General features: G+C 43.1%; 1 long non-coding RNA gene across 1 annotated transcript; it reads left to right on the forward strand.

The window, feature by feature from the left end:
• Positions 1-6,578: 6,578 nt before the first annotated feature.
• Positions 6,579-8,771, forward strand: LOC143317502 (uncharacterized). The gene is made up of 4 exons (XR_013076665.1): positions 6,579-6,697; positions 7,076-7,276; positions 7,657-7,911; positions 8,333-8,771. It is a non-coding gene; the product is annotated as an uncharacterized LOC143317502 (long non-coding RNA).
• The last annotated feature ends 2,161 nt before the right edge of the window (positions 8,772-10,932 follow it).

Raw genomic sequence — 10,932 nt, forward strand, 5'->3', positions numbered from 1 at the left:
GTGCAGTCTATGTGTTTCCTTCAGTCCTTTCATGTCTGTGTCACTGGGTCACTTTGGGAGGGTGAGGGCTGAGGGGGAAGCAGTGTGCATTGGTTTCTCCAAGTGTCTTTCTTCATACCACCACTAGGAGACACCAGAGTCATTCATTCATTCATTCATCTTCTATACCGACGATCTCTTTCAGGGTTGCGGGGGGGCTGGCGAGAGGCGGGGTACACCCTGAACTGCCAGTCGATTGCAGGGCAACATATAGAGACAGACAACCATTCATGCTCACACTCACACCTAACGACAGTTTTTAGAGTCACCAATAAACCTAATGAGCATGTTTTTGGTCTGTGGGAGGAAACTCGGAGAGAACCCAGAAGAACATGCAAACTTCACACAGAGAGGCCCTACCCAACCCGGGGATCGAACTGGCGACCTTCTTGCTGTGAGGCACGCACACTACCTGCTGCGCCCGTCACCAGACTCAGTGTTCAAATCCTACACAAAACAGTTTCAACACACACACGCACACATACGGATATAATACTCACAATTAAAGCAGGAAATGAGAATGGTTCTAACTTCACAGCTGTTTGGCTGCCAAAGCTACTTATTCTCACATAAATCTGTAAAGAGTCAACAGAAGAGTTTCTGTCACTGTTAGGAAATTTACTCAAAGAGCTTTTTGAAAAGATCTTGACAATTTGTTTCAATTTATCGAGTCATGACACTGAACAACACTCACAGGAAATATTATTATCATCCACTTCAACTCCACAGTGCATTCTAGCGTGGTGTTAATAGTTGGCAAATTCTGATGGTGTTCTGTTTCATCCTCAGTCACTTCGGTCACATAAAAAGTGTCATCATTGAATGCAGGTCCCACAATACAATCTAGTCCATCGCTGTCGAAACAGGCTGTGACCGACCGCCTCGTGGTAGTCACCTGTTGAAATCAGAGAGACACAACAAGTGAATCAACAAAATACCTTTTCTACAAAGAGCCAACGTCACTCTGACTCAGAGAGTTGTGGAGGTTTCAGTCAGAGCTCTCACTCTGCTTCAGATGCTCCATCAGTTCATGTTCAGACATTCAGTGTCACTGCACTGGACATTAATGACACACTGGATGGAACAAACAGAGATATTCTCAAGCATCAGGCTCCATCCTACTTACATACAATGATGTGTACTGCACCCCATAATATGTGATGGGACAATCGCTGATGTCGACCGTTGCAGAACCAGTATATTGCTCAGCACCTGAAGATAATGGAGACACATGAGAGGTCAGAACTGTCTGTGAGCTGGTTGGACAGCAGAGAAGGATTCAAATGTCGACTTCATGAAGGAATTAAACAGCATTTGTTCATCAGTCAATCAAAACTCTTCGTGTCTCATCATCAGTTACTGCTTCTTCTTAGAAACAAACAGATGTCAGCAACGTTTCTGCACATCTGGCAGATTATCAGCTCTTAAAGTTACTGATGGACTTAAAGTCATTCTGCTCTTCGCTCTGAGATCGTTTGCTCTTCGTTCATGTTGCTTCTACTGAACTCCCTCAACTCGTCTTGTGGGTGGAGTTTCAACACCAGTGTGTGTGCTTACCAGGCAGCAGCCCAATGAGAGCAGACAGGAAGAGCAGGAGGCGGAGCATGATGGAGGAGGCCAATCAGCTGGCAGAGAGCTGGAAGACACACAGATGGACATCTTGAACAGGATTCATGCTGTACAAATGTGGATTTCCATGACACTTCCATGACTTCTCCAGGTTTTTCCATGACCGGACAAACCCTGTGTGTCTGTGATTGGTCTGAATGCTTTAATATTCAGTCGCTATGAAAGACATGATTTTGAACGGCTGCTCAGCTTTTGCAGCAGAACAAAGACATCACATCTGATCACATCCTCGAGGCTGCAACGAACTATTTTTTCATCATCAATTAATCTGCAAATTGTGTTCTCAATTGATTGTTTGCTTTATAAAATGTCAGAAAACTGTGGAAAGGTTTGAGCAGGTTCCCACAGTTCAACAATAGAGAAGAAGAGACAGACGAGCAGTGTGCAGGTTGTCTTACCCTCTGGAGGTTTGATGGTGGATGAGGAAGATGAAGGTCTCTGATGATTCTGATTCGTCTCTCTCCGTCGAAGATGCTGCTCTCTCTCTCGCTCCCTCTCGTTATGTGCATCCTCACAGCTGTTAACACCCAGGAGGGCAGAGCAGGTGTGGCGGGGGTGGAGTGACACCTGTGCTGATCCTTCCTCGAACTTGCCGTCTGCACCTTTTCACACAGCCCAATAGGAAGCTAGTAAAGATGAAACACAGTGAAGAAGATGAAGGGAAATCTCAATGTAGTCATGGACTTCATACAAAGTGTTATCGAAATATGAATTAGTCATCGTCAGAGAGTCACAGTCAGATTCTTACCACCTCAACAACGCAGCTGGAATTAATGGAAATCATGTCCACAAATGATTTAGATCAACTCGTCCATGGACACTGATGGTGGCCTCTTCTCAGGTGTGCGTGAAAAAGCTTCAGACAAAGCTGGGGGTCTGCACATCCACATAAACCTCTATGGATCGGTTCTAGATACACTTCTTTGGGATGCACTGATTCAACTATTCCTATAGAATCTGGTACCTCAACTCAGGGTTTCTGCCACTGTTTTCTTTTTCTGAAATCCTGTCCGTCTGCGCAACGCAACCCAACCCAAAACTGCCCAAGTGGGTGGAAAACGGCCCAATCTGGCAACACTGTCAGCATATCAGATGGGAGTTTTCCTCTTTATACTCAAACACTCAGTGGTTGTGTGAGATGGTGAACTACACTAACCACAGACTGATACCTCGGTCACAATGAACACAATGTTCCTGGCTGAAGGTGTGGTTGTGCTTTAAGGAACACATGTATGACAAAAACAACTTGTTAATTACAGTACATACCAACGTCACAATAGATGTCATCTCAAAATACATTGATAGGTTGTGTAATCAGAGTTGAGCTGAGATGAGTCGTTTCGTGCAGGGGTGACGTGTGAGTGCAGTTTGTGCTTTGTAGGTGTTCATTATAGAAAAATGCATTCAGAGGTTTGTTTGAAGGTTTGTTCATTGTTTCATGGATGCAGCAAAACAAAAGCACAACAAAGCATAGAGTAGAGCCTCTCCAGCTGCATCCTATCCTGTAATCAAGACTCCTACAAACACTCAGCTCTGCCACATCCGTGCTGCCAGATGGTAGACTCTGCTACCAGTCAGTCCGCTCTGCCTGGACTGTGTTCTGGACCTGCTTGGCTCCACCACCCATTCCTTTGCAATTACAAAGCCTGAAACCTCAAACCTGTCTGTGGGTGTGTCTGCACTTGGGTTCACCTCCTTAACAATTAACTGAATAGTTTTCAACCACCTTCAGCATTCACACAGGCAGCGTGTGTAAAATATGGAGTGCAACATTAAAGGTACTATGTGTAATTTTATTGTTAATGTTGTTGTTAATGACATTCAGCATCCTGATGCTTGGCTCTGTCGACATAGTCGGGCATCCTGGGCATCGGTCAAAAGAGTGACATGACTCTAGTTGTTCTGCATCATTTTGAGACAAGATGCACCTGATTTTTACAATATGAGCTGACAAAGGCAGTCCTTGAAATTGATTTTACCTGAGAGTTAAAGGACATATCCTGATCACAGATAAAAGAAAGATAATTCCTTACAGTGGTGCCAGAGGCCAGTGCATTTCCATCTACAGTTGCTTTATCATCAGATGATGTGTTTCTAAGCTGTTCAGGGTCAAGTACTATTACTTCAGTATTGTCTGTCTTTAGTAACAAAAAGTTGGAGGTCATCCAGGTCTTCATGTCCTGAAGATATGCTTAGCAGTTAGTTAACTGATCTGTTTCATCTGGCTTTGAGGATAAATACAGCTGTGTTTCCTGATAATGTTGCCTGAAGGAGTGTTGCCTCTGCTTCACAACAGGTAAGGCATTCAGAGGACCTCTGTCCCAGTCATGGACCAAACACCCCTCGTCCCCTTCTTCATGACATTCTCCAGGAATCTAACATCCCTCCTCCCACATCCACCACAATCACCAATCAAAGAGTTAATTAAAGCTACCACACTGGAGCCCAGTCAAATTGGAGAACTACTAAACAACAATGAACATTAACATTATTCAACATTATCGCTCAGGTGTCATCAGAAATGAGGCAGACACCATGCAGCTTCCTGAAACATTCCAGTGATCTTAAACAACTCACAGTTCAGAGTAATATACAGTATCTCACAAAAGTGAGTACACCCCTCACATTTTTGTAAATATTTTTTTGTATTCTACTTCATGGGACAACACTAATGATATGACACTTTGACACAAAGTAAAGTAGTCCTTGTACAGCTTGTATAACAGTGTAAATTTACTGTCCCCTCAAAATAACTCAACACACATCCATTAATGTCTAAAACACTGGCAACAATAGTGAGTACACCCCTAAGTGAAAATGGCCAAATTGTGCCCAATTAGCCATTTTCCCTCCCCAGTGTCATGTGACTCCTTAGTGTTACAAGGTCTCAGGTGTGAATGGAGAGCAGGTGTGTTAAATTTGGTGTTGTCGCTCGCACACTCTCTAATACTGGTCACTGGAAGTTCAACATGGTACCTCATGGCAAAGATCTCCCTGAGGATCTGAAAAAAGAATTGTTGCTCTACATAAAGATTGCCTAGGCTATAAGAAGATTGCCAACACCCTGAAACTCAGCTGCAGCACGGTGGCCAAGACCATACAGCTGTTTAACAGGGCAGGTTCCACTCAGAATAGGAACCACCATGGTCAAGCAAAGAAGTTTAGTGCATGTGCTCAGCATCATATCCAGAGGTTGTGTCTTGAAAATAGACGTATGACTGCTGCCAGCACTGCTGCAGAGGTTAAAGGGGTGGGGGGTCAGTCTGTCAGTGCTCAGACCATACGCTGCACACTGTATCAAATTGGTCTGCATGGCTGTCATCCCAGAAAGAAGCCTCTTCTAAAGATGATGCACAAGAAAGCCTGCAAACAGTTTGCTGAAGACAAGCAGACTAAGGACATGGATTACTGGAACCATGTCCTGTATTCTGATGAGACCAAGGTCAACTTATTTGGTGTCAGGCATGTGTGGCGGTAACCAGGTGAGGAGTACAAAGACAAGTGTGTCTTGCCTACAGTTAAGCATGGTGGTGGGAGTGTCATGGTTTGGGGCTGTATGAGTGCTGCCGGCTGTGGGGAGCTACAGTTCATTGAGGGAACCATGAATGCCAACATGTACTGTGACATACTGAAGCAGAGCATGATCCCCTACCTTCGGAAAATGGGCCTCAGGGCAGTATTCCAACATGATAATGACCCCAAACACACCTCCAAGATGACCACTGCCTTGCTAAAGAAACTGAGGGTAAAGGTGATGGATTGGCCAAGCATGTCCCCTGACCTAAACCCTACTGAGCATCTGTGGGGTATCCTCAAACAGACATCTGTGATGTCGTCAGGGAGGAGTGGAAGAGGATTCCAGTGGTCCAGTGGTGACGCTCTAGTGAACTCTATGCCCAAGAGAGTTAAGGCAGTCCTGGAAAATAATAGTGGCCACACAAAATATTGACACTTTGGGCACAATTTGGCCATTTTCATTTAGGGGTTATTTATTGAGTTATTTTAAGAGCACAGCAAATTTACACTGTTCTACAAGCTGTACACTGACTACTTCACATTGTATCAAATTGGCATATCTTCAGTGTTGTCCCATGAAAAGATATAATAAAATATTAACAAACATGTGAGGGGTATACTCACTTTTGTGAGATACTGTGAGATACAAAGCAGTATGCATTGTTCTTCACACGTCTATAAAACAGACGTAACCATCGACAAATTCACCTGTATTTCATTAATTGAGCTCTGTAAGACTGTCATTGAGTCAGACTCCTCGACCTCATGTGCTGATCCTGTCCCAGCCCTACAGTGTTTGAAGTCATCTCCTGAAGGCTGGATGAAAGCCAGCAGATACTTTTAGTGGAATGTAACTGCACAAGAAGTACATTGAAATGTTCCTATGCATCTGCTGACGCAGTTTCCCCTCCAGGTTTGAGTGCCCTGACAGCAGTGAGCTTAAATAGGTCATGTATGTGGGTGAGGCATCAAGCTTTTCTTTTTTTAATTTAGACACAAAGACAAAACACTGATAAAAAAAAAAAAAAAAAAAACACATCAGGATGACAAGAACAGTCAATACAGGCCAGTTAACTGAATTATTATTATATAATATTTGCATATTGCATTGGTATTATTGGCTGAATGTATGTGTGTGTGTGTGTGTGTGTGTGTGTGTGTGTGTGTGTGTGTGTGTTTTGTGTGGGTGTGTCTATCACATGAGGTGATTGCATGGGTATGGGCTGATGGGATACAGGTGTGTCTGGGTGTGACTCCAATGTGCAGCCGTTTAATCAGCACACACACACTTGTGGAAACAAGTGGAAACGATTAAAAGTATGGCTGTTAAAAATTATAACGTTCCTTCCCCTTTAAGAGATTCGCTGCCTCTTGCCTTTAAGAGGGAGATGAGAAAAGCACACAAGTCAGCTGACAAAGTACCTTGAAAGAGTTTCTTGAAGACCTGAAGAAGAACACCAACAGGGTTGTTGATGCACGAGGGTTGTATTGAAGTTAACCACAACGGTTTTTGGTGAGTTTTGGCTTGTTTTATGATAAACGTTTTCTGTATCATGTACGCGTGTGGATGCTAGCAAAGAGCTAATGTTGAAGCCTGCAGAGGAGATCGTTAATTCTGTTTAGTGGTTCATGTTTTTCGTTTGTTTGTTTGTTTGTTAAGGAGACCAAAATGTGAGCTATTACATGTTGTGTTTGTGAAAAAGTTTCACTCCATTTAAATAGTTTTATTCTGTTTAAAGGACAGTGTTTTTCAGATTGAAAATGCTGCTCTGTAACCATGTTTTCTTGGATGAGCGACTTCGCAGTAATGTTAAGATGCACAAACTTGCAGTTTTGCAGTTTTGTTTCACGTCGATGGGATAATTTATTCCATTTATGTGCTGACGTGCAGGTCAGGTTTTTTGTTCTTGTTGAATCGGTTGGAGACGCTGAATTGGGACACAGCTGATGTGTTCCGTGGTGTGAGAGGAGACGACGCACACACGACGCGGGACACAAGATGGCGAGCCAGACCCGCGGACCGTGACTCCAGTGACGAGAGCTCATCGTCATTGTGCCAGTGAGGACGTCTTCTGCCGCATTCGAGCTGTTGGTGTGTTGGATTGTTTTTGTTTTTCCCTTTATTCAGACTTATCTGAGTCGGAGTAAACAGCTCTAAACTGAACTGGATCTGACAACATAGTTGGAACTGATCTTGAAGTGAACTTGAAGTGTTACATGTTTACATTAAGTTTGTTCATAACCATCACTGTTATGGATAAGATATGATTGTGTTGCAACTCATTTTCATTTCATTACCTGTGAAGGGGAAAAAGAGTTAACTCAAGAATATAACTGAACTCAAAGTAGGTACAAACCTGTAACCTAAAACAAGATAACTGCTCTTAGAGCGGACTAAAATAACTAAAAGAGTCTAAAATAGAGAGCTTAATGAGGACATGAAACACTTCGATTCTGATTTATTTCACACAGAATTAAGTGTGTGGGAATACGTCTTGGAGGAAGAGCATCTGATGGTTTCTGCAGTGTGGACACTGCAGGGAAAGGCCCCCCCCCCGACAGAGTGTATTCGTTGTCGGGAGGCCAACGTGGGCCATCTTCTGGGGGATCTTCCCTGCATGACTTCATCCCGCACCTACCAGATGCTCTGCTGCGAGAGGGAAGTGTGGGAAGTGGCCGTGCTTTCATTGAAAGACATCCGTGCCGAGACCCTGGTGCGCCCAGCAGGTAATTTAACGGTAACGTTAGTGGCTGAGCTGGAAAGGCTCGACTGATTGAAAGATCATCATGTCCAGAATACAGTCTGCTCTAGCCAGTATCATAGTTCACTGACTAATGTCCTTATCAAAATTGCAGGTTAATCATGCTACGTTACTTGTGTGCTGCAATTGTAAACCTGCTAGGTGTCATTAGCCAACCAGCTCACTGGCTAGTTAGCTTACTCGTGTAGCCATAATGCCACAGCGAACTCGTGTAGCATAACGTCACACACTAACTAGCTAGTGAACCGGCTGGCTAATGTCACACCAGCAAGTTTACCAGTGTGGTAACATTAGGTTTATTGTGGCGTTACCATGCTAGCGCCACATTAGTAAATGAACTAACTTACTAGCTAACTAACCTGAGCTTACTTGTCTCGTCCCTCTAGGATGCAGAGGAAGCACACCTGTGGGGTTTTGTTTTTTTGTTTTTCCACATGATACTACAGGTGCTTTGCGTACTTTGCAGCGTCCTGTCACCCCAACATTGAGGAATGGTGTGGAATCAACTACGTGGATGTCGGATTGAAAATGTGGATCCTGTGGCTGCAGATGATGTGATGGTTGAGGCGATGAGGCAGTGTGCACTGACCGCAGACTGAGTGGGTCTCTAACGATAAATTAGAATCTATATAAGTTACTTATATTGGATTTAGAGTGGTGATGATCCCTTTTCCAGAAAAAGATTCTTGGCCTCTCCTTGGCTCCTCCTGCACTCCACAAGCTGCAACTCCAGCGAAGTTCACAAGAGATTTAACATGGATTGAAAATAGATTCCAACTGATTTTTTTTTATGTTTATGGGAAAAATAAAGTAATCTAGAATCTTGACTGAGTGTTTTATTAATTATATGAATTGATTGTTTGATGTTTATTGTAGAAAATGAAGTGAAATTATCATTGTAGTTATTAGGTAATAACTATGGCACAGTACTTTTTTTGGCCTGCCCTCACTGGAAAAATGTGTTGCTTGTATCTGTGGCCCATTTAAATTACACAGTGTTAGCAGGAATAACCTAACCTATCTCTCTCTGCTCTGCCACAACGGCACGGTGTTGTGCTCTCGCCTTACAAGGCACAGCCGCCGGACTGAGTCGGGCGGTCTGTGGACCCGACGCTGTAAGACAAAAAATCAAACACAGATGGAGCAGCTTCTGGCTTTAACCTGTTTGTTTTACAAGTCACCAGGACACCTGATTCAAAAGCTTTCTCTTCAATGTAGTCCTCATTTACAAAGTGCTCGCTGCAAACCCGAGCTGCGGGACTGAGAGGGGGACTCGTTTGAGAGCAGCTAGCCAGCGACGGAGAACCTGAACAGAACATGAAAATGTACTGTCTTGCCTCGGTTTTTTACTCTGTAGAATTCATTGCTACAGCCTGGAGCGATACAAAAATGACCTCCCTTGCAGTTCTTCTTGCTTTGTGGTTCCATTTTGTCGCTGTTGTCACCAGTGGAGTATTGAAAGACCTTGATCTAACCAACCTTGTGAGGTCACGCTCTACGCCAAGACAATATGGTTGCGCCCTTGTTTGACAACATAAACCCTGGGAGTTACTTTCTTTTCTTAACAATGTTAGGCATTGGCTAATGTTTTGGTGTGGAAAACCTTGCATTAATTTTTGTAAACTTTAAGTGTTTCCTGTCCCCTTTAAACTAACAAACCGCTCCAACCAGGAGGTTCTCTGAACCAAACTGTTTCTAATGCTAAAAGAAAGAGCCTAAAAAACGGAAGAGTGAAATACTTTTATTTTTCTATTTCTATTTTACCTGCAGGGTTTTTGAACAGCTGATATAACTGATTATTATTTTTGTCTTAAATTTGTCTTAAATTTCACTTTATTAACGACGGTCAAGTCCGATCTACAAAGATGGAACTACTTGCCGTTGTCTCTAGCTGGTAGGAGTCAAATTATAAAAATGAATGTGTTACCAAGATACCTATATGTTTTTCAGTGTTTGCCCTTTTTTCTCCCCAAATCATTTTTCACGACTATAAACAACATTATCTCGTCTTTCATCTGGCCTGGTAAACGACCAAGAGCTAAACGCTCACTTCTTTGTAGGGATAGATCAGTTGGGGGACTGGGTTGACCTAATCTAGTCGGCTACTATTGGGCAGGCAACATGCATAAAATAATACTCTGGTGCGCGTCCCCTCAAACCAGTTGGTGCCAGAGTGAACTGGCCTCCTGCTCCTCGTCACTACTGGCTCTAACATGCAGTACCTTGCATCTCTCCCCATCAAGTTTTACCTCCAATCTGGTTGTTATTGGAACACTAAAATTTTGGGTAGCAAAAGCAACCCTGATTTGCAATAATCATTTGTTCGCTCCAGCAAAGACCGACCCACGATTCTCTGCCTTAGAAAACAAGGGACTACGTAGTCTGGGTGACTTGTACATTAATGATATATTCGCGAGTTTTAACCAATTAATTTCTACCTTTAATCATCATAAATCCGATTTTTTCTGGTATTTCCAGCTGCGACATTTTGCACAAACGCACACAACATCATTCCCACAGATACCGACTCCCAGCGGGATGGACCTGGTTCTCAAAGCTAAAGCCTTGTTAAAGGGCCATATCTCCTATTTTTATAATTTACTGTCTTCAACCAGTGAATCCATTCTAAATAAGATTAAGATGAATTGGGAGTCAGAACTCCAACTGAGTTTCTCTGAGACATTCTGGAAGAGGGCTATAGGTTAATTCGTCATCCAGCTGTGCTAGACTCTCACTAATACAGTTTCAAGTCTTCCATAGGCTGCATTATAGTAAAGGGAAACTGTCAAAGATTTATCCGGACAAATTTGATGACAAATGTAGTAGATGCTTACAGACTCCATGCAACCTTACTCACATGTTCTGGGCATGCTCGAAGTTGTCTGAATTTTGGTAACGATTTTTCAAAACAATTTTGGATCTGCTGGGCATAAATCTGATTCCATTTCCACATATTGCTATTTTTGGCAAACCTCCAGATGACCTT

This window comes from Chaetodon auriga, chromosome 24 (genome assembly GCF_051107435.1).
Source record: "Chaetodon auriga isolate fChaAug3 chromosome 24, fChaAug3.hap1, whole genome shotgun sequence".
NCBI classification, from domain to species: Eukaryota; Metazoa; Chordata; class Actinopteri; order Chaetodontiformes; family Chaetodontidae; genus Chaetodon; species Chaetodon auriga.